The sequence below is a fragment of the Mauremys reevesii genome, linkage group 9, assembly GCF_016161935.1.
Source record: "Mauremys reevesii isolate NIE-2019 linkage group 9, ASM1616193v1, whole genome shotgun sequence".
Lineage (NCBI taxonomy): Eukaryota > Metazoa > Chordata > Testudines > Geoemydidae > Mauremys > Mauremys reevesii.
The window spans coordinates 67,291,323-67,300,862 of NC_052631.1; the positions used below are offsets into that span (position 1 = coordinate 67,291,323).

Genomic DNA, 9,540 nt, shown 5'->3' on the forward strand with positions numbered 1-9,540 from the left:
AGCTACTTGAGGCAAAAAACTTTTTTACTGTGTTCATGCTGCCCAATATAATAAGCCCCCAATTTTTTGTTACAGCCTGTAGGCACTACTGTTATGTAAGCAAGAACAACTTTGAGTAGTATCTATTTTACTCTACTCCAAATCTACTGAGTAGAATTTTTCATTTAAAGTTAGTAGTACTGTAATTGAGGAGGCAGGATGCTACTACTAACAACAACAACACCACACACACTGTGGCATCTACATCAATACCACACACTCCAAAACTTTTCATTATTAAATAATTTGTTAAAGATAAAAATAGACATCATTGCAAATGAACAACAAAGCAGTGGAAGCCACATCAGCACCCAACTCATTGTGAGCAACAGTTATAAGTGTTAGCCAAGGATTTATCTACTCTATGACTAAAAAGATCAAGGGATATAATGTGTTAGCTTACTTCAAATCCTTTTGTAATGCAAGTTCTAAATCTTGGCTGATAGATATTCACAAAGCAAAAAAGGCAGCATATTCCACAGGACACATTTACAAGCAAGCATGAATTTTTACATAATACAATCTTTTCCACTGGCAAACTGTAGAATTAAGTTTAATAGAAATTATAAGTCTTTTACCTAAAATGTTTTAGTTAACTTAGTGCAGGTGAAGAGTGCAACATGGATACTGCTGTGCTCCAATGCCCTATTTAAGATACAGGGTGAGAAATATCAATGCAGACTTCTTACCATCACTCTGTCAATGTGCCTCAGACTTGGTACCTGGAATTATCTCTAGCATCTTATTCTCCCTGTCTTTTCATTAGTTATCTCTCCACTGAGAATATCAATAATGCCAATGATGGCCATGTGTTTTTTCTTCATAATGAGGACATAGAACTCAAAAATTAGAAATTGTATGTTATTGTAAAAATAGACTGTGAGGGCCTAAAGCACCTATTTCACTCAGAGTTGGATGGAATGTCAAGTTATATTTTCCAACACCCTTTTCACTGTAAGGTCTGTGTAGAAAGGTGACGCCCTTGATCATAGCCACTTGTGTCATGACTGTCACAGTTTCAGGGATAGCTGCACCTTTGATTTCCCCCCCCCCCTTGGCCTGCTTTGAGGGCACCCACTTAAGGTTTCAGGCTCCCAGTCATCACCCCTTTGGATGGAAAGCTGCATTTCACTCCCTCTACACCAGGATTTAGGCTTGCAGTCCCTCTGTGCCTCTATCATTTCCCCAGCAGGTATGTCTGGGATCCAGCTCCTCAAGGTCTCTTTCCCCCCAGGAGCTACAAGTATATGTCAGTTACCAATAAGATTTCACAAAGCAAAGTATATTTATTCTTGAGGCAAAAGCATCGCAGAAAGCACAAATAAGAAACAATAAAGGGATTTAAATGCTCACTAAAAATACCAAGATTCATCCACCTTCCACATGGAAATCTGGGAAGCCAACACCCCTCCCAACCCACCAGCAACAGTGAGGCCTTTCTTTGGACAGAAGGTCCATTCCATTTGCTGAACCAAAAGAAGGGCCTGATTCTGTTTGAAGTCAGCCTTTATATCCTCAGTTCTTTCTATCATCACTGAAAAACCCAGTTTGAACCAGTATATGCATCCTTCCCAGGGGGCAGTTCATCCCTTATGTTGTCTACAGTCTTAGCCTCTTGCCTTATGCCTCACTATTTTTAGTTCCAGGAGGAATAGTGATAACCCTCTCCCATGGAGTAAAACACGAATAAACCATTCATAAATTTAATATCATGGTCCCCAAAAATACTAAATGGGGTTGCAATATCTGTCACAATGGCTTGGCCCTGCAAAATACCCTGCCTCAGCTTCTGTTCTCTTGGAGCTCCTTGAGAATGCCACACAGTCCAAAAGGATACAAAACAAAATTTCCATGCAGGGTTCTACTTTGTTAAGTCCAAATCAACTTGAAATAAAATCTTGTTCCTTTTGGGGTTCAGGAGTTGAAGAGCCTTCCTTCTTGGGGTCTGTGTTTTTCAGTTTTGGCCTCCTTGCCCTATAGTGTGTGCCAGTGCCTCTCCCAATGAGCACCTTCCTGCAACTGAGCTCTGATGGCCTTTTATCAGGCTCAGGTGCTCATTATTCAATTAAATGTCTAGATGAGCTCATTTCCCTTAAATTAGCCATCACAAGTCGTCTGGGCCTGGACTCCCCTGAAAGGAGGCAGCAATCCTGTGACAGTTTGAAACTCTGCTGCCTAGGTCAAAGGGAGACAAGGTGGGTGAGGTAATATCTTTTCTTGGACCAACTTCTGTTGGTGAGAGAGACAAGCTTTTGAGCTACATAGAGTTCTTCAGGTCTGGGAAAGGTACTGAGCTTCACAGCTGTGTTCAATCTTGTATTTAGCTACAACACTGCATAGGGACATGGTTCTGCTGAGCAGGGTGTTGTCGCAACAGAGTTTGGTGCTTCTGGAAGTCTGCCGAAGAGCTGAGCTGTCACAAACTGTTTCATTACTGGATTCTGGCAAAAAATAAAAATAAAAATTAACAAAATGTTCCACTTTGATGCAGCACTTCAGTTAGGAAGTGTAAAAATCTTTTGATATGGAAATCCCAGGATTTTATCCCTGCTGCAAACTCTAATATCTGTATGTTTTTGTGTTGAAGATTTTTACCTAAAAAGTCCTGCATACTGCAATGATGATTTGGAGATGATTTTCCAAATATTCTCCATAAAATGACTGGCTTTTTTAATTCTTGAAAGTCTTAGGCTTTTAAGTGGAACATTGAAGACTTCTATTCCTTTTTCAGGAGTAACGTATGTTGAGAACTTTATTAAGCCATTTTATTAGTTCATCTAAAATATTCAACTAATTCCAGTTAATTCAAGATGGCTTCAAAAAGAATTGTTCAGGTAATTGGGAGACACGAGTATGGGTGTGCATTTGTATTAAAGGTCCCTGGCCAGCTGAGTCTGGCACAGGGGTATTTCACCACACTCTCCTGAGAGGGAAGGACCCAGCTGCACTGTTCCAATAATGCTTCCTGCCAGCTGTTCCAAAAGGGTACCAATTCCAGAGAGACTAGTGAGTTGCCCTTTAGCTGGAGATCAAATATCAATGTTGTAACATGTCTGTTCCTGCACACAATGTACTCATTGTCATTTAGTTCATTTATTTATTATTATGGACCAACTTCACATTAATTCAGAAAACAATTTAGATTTCAAATAAAGCTTATTTATTTTGTTTTCTCTATTTTTGAGACAGCATAAGTCATGTGTAGGAAACTAAGTATTTATTTTGGTTAGTCTAGCTGCTTTTAACCACAAAGACATAACCACTCAGTCTACGACCATGATAACAGCTTCATATTTCATCTTTTTCTCTCCCTTCACAAATGTGTTTTAAAGTGTTAGACACATAGTAGTGTTTGCTTAACACTGACAACAATTTTGAAAGTTATTAGTACAGACAGACTTTCTAAAAACTTCTTTGTCACTAAGCTCTGTGGAACTGACTCTAAATACTCACAAACCTGCTAAAGAATATGAACCTTAAAAATATTAGTCACTTTTCAGACCAGAACAGCACAGCACTTCCAGTAGATTTGGTGTTTGTCCAAGCTTGACAGCTTGTGGGGGAGGTGGGGGATGACCTATCTTTAGGCTAGGTACACAGACAGCAGTGGAAGCTTATGCAGACAGTGCAGAAAAATGTCTTGCTATACTACCCCAGTCTCTGTACTGGCTCAGTTCTTGGCCTAGCTAAGACAGCACTAACTGGCACACTTGTTGGCAAATCCTATTGGTTGTACTTTTGGTAAGTGAACACCTTTCTGCTGGAACCTGGACTGATGCCCACGATATCAAATAGTTTTCCAAAAGCAGTGACCTTTTGATCACTACTTATCTAGTACAGATTTGAAATTATGACCTTCAGATGAAAGGCCCTGAGTTATGCAGATACCCTCACAAGATAAATTTAACTGTCACCATTTTAAAAAGATAAGTAAGACAGAAGTCTCTTAAAGGGGAAGAAGTCCATTTATCTTTCACCAGTACCCTCTATTCTTCTTTCCATCCTTGCCTCTCCATCCCCTCCTACTCTCAACCCCCATGCAATTCACTTCCTGTTCATATTTTCTTCCCTATTACAGCCTGTATCTTGCTTTTGAGGTGTATGCAAAACTACTATTGACTAAATTAGGAGTAGCATGTATAAAACAATGACAGGATATAGCCCTTAAGTTTCTCTCTCTATGTATCTCTACTCCCTTGCCATTTTTTTTATCTTCCTCCAGGACTGCAAAAAAAAACTGCCAGTACAAAATCTATGGTTTTAGGTTTTCTGAGTTTTCTGGTGACATTTTTAGTGTATTTTTTTCTCCTCTCTGATTTGATCACATTTATAAAAAATAGATGTAAAAAGTCTGGGTATTTTTTTAAAGTAAAGTATACAAATGTTACCCCAAACTCTGAGTTTTGGCTGTTTAGACAGTAAATCAAGTTGTGTGACACTTTCTATTATTATACTTCAAACATTGGTACCAAACTGCTATCCTGAAATAACTACCATTGTGAAAAAACAGCTCAGCATTATCTATTACAAAACAAGAGAGAATGAAAAAAAACCAGATGGTTAAGTTGATAAAGCATTGAACTTTCACCTCAGAGTCCAAATTCCTAGTATAAGACCTGTTCCTGAGGAAAAAAATAAACCTTTCAAATCTTTTCAATGCAACATACCACACAATGTGCAAATGTGAGCCTTTGCTTCCGAGTATAAATACTAAAGAAGCCCAGTGCTGGAAGAGAACGGGTATTATTTCTTATGTTCTAGGTCAGTGGTTCTCAAAGTCGGTCCACCGCTTGTCAAGGGAAAGCCCGTGGCGGGCCAAGCCGGTTTGTTTAACTGCTGCGTCCATAGGTTCGTCCGATCGTGGCTTCCACTGGCCGTGGTTCGCTGCTCCAGGCCAAGGGGGGCTGCAGGAAACGGCACAGGCCTAGGGATGTGCTGGCCTGAACAAGCAGCGGATCAGCTTTGAGACCCACTGTTCTAGGTCACAACCAAGTTCACAGGTTCACTGTGTATATAGAGTTGCATGCTATTTTGCCAGTGGATAAAGGAACAAGTTTTCTTACTGGTATCAACTCCAGAAACCACACATTTTCCTTCAAAATCCAATCCACCACTATCAACTCCAATATGTCTTTAAATGTACAGATGAAGTTTTGAGAACATCTTTATACACCTCTACCTCAATATAACACTGTCCTCAGGAGCCAAAAAAAAAAAAATCTTACCATGTTATAGGAGAAACTGTGTTATATTGAACTTGCTTTGATTCACCGGAGTGCGCACCCCTGCCCCCCTGGAGCACTGCTTTACCGCATTATATCTGAATTTGTGTTATATAAGGTCGCATTATATCGAGGTAGGTGTATTTGTATGTATTTAAAGAACAGTGACAGAGACACATAAGTGCGTTAGTCACATGATAGCATGATGGTATAATGAAGGGAAAAAGGGTCTTGTGGACTTGCTATCTGTGTGAAAGCACCAGAAAGGGCCACTAAAAGTAAAAATTAGCAGCACAGGTATCCTAATGTTAAGTTCGCCATCGCTGCAGCAGAATATTTATATCAGTACAGGATTATGTTTTATCAATAGAAAGAAGAGGATCAACTGACACTAGAAACATCTTTCCCTCAAAGATTCATTTTTCCTTGATTCTCTTCAGCTGTAACATAAAGGTGAGGCATAACATATGTTGTGTGCATCATGTGTCTGCATACCCATGCTTACTCTTGCTTTGTATTATTCCAGGAGTCTCTTGAGCATGTGGGCAGTAGAGTTTCAGTGGATCAGAAGTTCATGCTTCACTGAATGCATTGGCAAGTTGGTGACCATCTGTAACATATTCCAGAATTTTGTTTTACACTGAAACACTGAATAAATTAAATTTCAGATTTCCAAACAGATAAAATGGTGTTCTGCAGAATCCTTCATTAAATCAGACTCAATTAAAAAATATTAGTTCTATCAAACCATACTATTTACAACAAATTCTCTTGGCTTGGGGAAGCATGTCCCAGAACAACTTCTACAACAGAAGAATCAAGATCTCCAGACCTGCGCAACTCCTTTCGCTATGTAGGCCCCTGAGAAACAACAAGCATGGAGAATTTCAGCCCAATGGGAAAGTTTCAGAGAGATATTACTGTGACCAGTTGGACCTCCCATGTCTGGGATGTCACCTGGTATACTGAGGTTTCACTAAGCCTGCCTGCTCCACTAGCCTGGGCTCCCTCTCCCTGTTTTGCTGAATCAGGCTCTCCAGCCACGGCCACACACACACTGTAGAATTGCACAAAGACTGCAAGCAGCTCTCTATGGGAAGATTCAGCTAGGAAATTGCCCAGCACTCAAGTGCAGCTCCCTTCTGGAAAGTACACCGAAAATAATATTGTCTTGTGCTGTAGAGAAATCTATATAATGCAAGCTCATAAATTTGCCCACTCCCTCAATGTGGAGGAAGATATGCACAACTTCTTCCCCCCGGCCCCCATTATAAATTGCACAAACAGGTTTTATAACAAATACAAACAAAGTATTAACTATAAAAGGTAAATTTTAAATGAGTGCTATCCCTTATAAACAGAACAAAGGAGATTACTAAGCAAATAAAACACACATACTAAGCTTAAGATCTTAAAGAGACTGGTTTCAAGATGTAATTTCTCACCCTAAATGTTGTTTTAGGCAGAGTTTCTGTAGCTTAAATTTCCGGGTATGTCTCTTTACAGACTAGACTCCTGTCTTAGGGATTGTCTACACTGGCAATTTACAGTGCTGCAATGTTCTCACTCAGGGGTGTGAAAAAACAACCCCTGAGTGCAGCACATTTCAGCACTGTAAAGTGGCAGTGTAGACAGTGCACCAGTGCTGGGAGCTACGCCCCTCATGGAGGGTTTTTTGTTTGTTTTTTTAAGAGCACTGGGAAAACTCTCCCCCCCCCACCCCGCGCTCTGCCATGACCACACAAGCCATGTTAAAGCACTGCCATGGCAGCGCTTCAGTGTTGCCAGTGTAGACTAGCCCTTAGTCTGGACCCAGCCCTTGCCTTTCCCTCAGCTCAGTTCCTTTGTCTCTTCAGGTGCTTTCTGCAGTCTTTCTTCTTGGGCAGGAAGGCAATGGAGAAGAGTCCTGCTTGCCTTACTCCCCAGCCTTAAATAGAATTTACATAAGGCGGGAAGCCTTTGTTTCCAGTGGAAAAGTACCAGAAGTGTCCAAGGTGGTACTTTTTACCAGGTGACTATCACCTGACCTTGCAATGTCAAAGCAACCATGAAAACAGGTTTATTTGCAATGTCCACAGGCAGGAACTCCAGGCATATGGGGGATCCATATCTTCAAAGACTCATTGTCTTTTTCCTAAAGGTCCATTAAAGCTGATTGCTTACCATCTGGTGGGTGTTTCCAAGTATAACCACAGTTGTAATTGTTACATAGTCAATATTCCTAACTCCAAATGCAGAAGTGATGCATGCATGCAAATTGGGTAATCACATTTAGTCAATCACAACCTTTCCAATGATATCTTGCATAAAATATATCTTAGTTATGCCATATTCATATCATAAGCATATTTCTATAAAGAATATAGAGAGTCACGTCACAATTACAAATGAGCGAAAACAGAAAGTGAGCAGAGAAACCCTTTTGCAGCCTTCTTTACAGCTGTTAGTCTCTAATGCCTAGTGTAAGAAATGCCTGTAAGCAAAGCAGTAGGATTCCCTTACAGCCAACAACCTGATTGCCTTAAGGAGTGTAAGCAGCTACTGTGCTTGATTGACTTTGTCCATGATTAGGTAGGTTTGGTTGGCTTAGTCTGAGATAATTAAATTCTGACTAGTTTAGGACAGCAAGTTTTTTGTTTGCTTGCTTGGGGTTTTGTTTGTTTTTATTGGCATGGGATTTACAAATAAAAATAAATAATAAAGGATGAAGTCTTCTGGCCCTCCCTAAAGAAGTTCCATTATGGGTTCTTTTTTCCCCTTCCTCATCACTATCCTCTGTGATAATGAGATACAAAATAGTAAACTATATTATAGCCACTCTGGGAACTACATAACCCTCTTAAGAAATGTTTTACTTTAGGAGAGGTCTGTATTCTCTTTTCTCTGATACATGGTACATGTATGTTCCCGGACACATTTCCTGGAAAGCATTATCACAAATTCCATTAATTAATTTCTATTAGGTTTCTTACTTGAGAAAAGAGACTAATGGATTTCCATTTTAATGTAGTTTTTGTTGAGTGTGCATCAGTCAACTTAGACCTGGTCTAGATTTAAAACTTTCACTAGTGTAACTATGCTGGTTAAGGGTGAGATATTTTTTTTACTTATATAGTTATAGTGGTAAAAACACTGATGTGGGTGCAGTTAGATCAAATATCAAGATGACTTATATCAATCTAATTATTCTCTTTCCCATATGGGAATTGCTATACCACTGATAAGCACCTTTATGCCAATGTATGGGCATGTCTACACTTGCCATTTAAAGCACAAAAAGTCCGTTTTTTGCTCAAAAACTGCAGGACTGTGTACACTTGCCAATGACTTTTTGTGGTGAAACTCAGAAGTTTCAGAAAAGTTTCAGAAAACCACCTTCTCAAGAGGCATACAATTCTTACCAGTGATACTTTTGCAGTGATGTGCGAGTGAAGACACCTTCTTCCTGTTTACACAGCTTTTTAGCCTCCGGAGGATATCCCACAGTGCCTAAGGCCTGGTCTACACTAGGACTTTAATTCGAATTTAGCAGCGTTAATTCGAACTAACCGCTCAACCGTCCACACCAGGAAGCCATTTAATTCGAACTAGAGGGCTCTTTAGTTCGAATTTGGTACTCCACCCCGACAGGTGGAGTAACGCTAAATTCGACATGGCTAGCTCGAATTAGGCTAGGTGTGGATGCAAATCAAACTTAGTAGCTCCGGGAGCTATCCCACAGTGCACCACTCTGTTGACGCTCTGGACAGCAGTCCGAGTTTGGATTCTCTGACCAGCCACACAGGAAATGACCCGGGAAAATTTGAATTCATTTTCCTGTCTGGACAGTTAGAATCTCATTTCGTGGTTGGACATTGGGGCAAGCTCCGCAGCACCTGCAACGATGCAGAGCTCTCCAGCAGAGGAGTTCATGTTATCTGTGAATAGAAAGAGGGACCCAGCATAGACTGACTGGGAACTCTTCGATCTGATCGGTGTGTGGGGCGAGGAGTCTGTGCTTTCGGAGCTGCACTCCAAAACAGGGAATGCGAAGACCTACGAGAAGGTCTCCAAAGCCATGAGAGACAGAGGATACAGGTGGGATGCAATGCAGCGCCGCGTGAAAATCAAGGACCCCAGACAAGGCTACCAAAAAAATCAAAGTGGCAAACGGACGCTACGGAGCCTGCCGCCACTGCCCCACCAGTGACCGTGGACTCTGATGATGGGACAGTGTCGACAGCCAGTTCCTCGGTGATGTTCGCGGACGGGGAAGATGAGGAAGGGTTTGTGGAGGACG

At 40.8% G+C, this 9,540-nt stretch overlaps 1 long non-coding RNA gene across 1 annotated transcript; it reads left to right on the top strand.

The window, feature by feature from the left end:
- Window positions 1–2,146: 2,146 nt before the first annotated feature.
- LOC120371373 lies at window positions 2,147–6,147 on the top strand. The gene is made up of 3 exons (XR_005584311.1): window positions 2,147–2,234; window positions 5,632–5,714; window positions 5,788–6,147. It is a non-coding gene; the product is annotated as an uncharacterized LOC120371373 (long non-coding RNA).
- The last annotated feature ends 3,393 nt before the right edge of the window (window positions 6,148–9,540 follow it).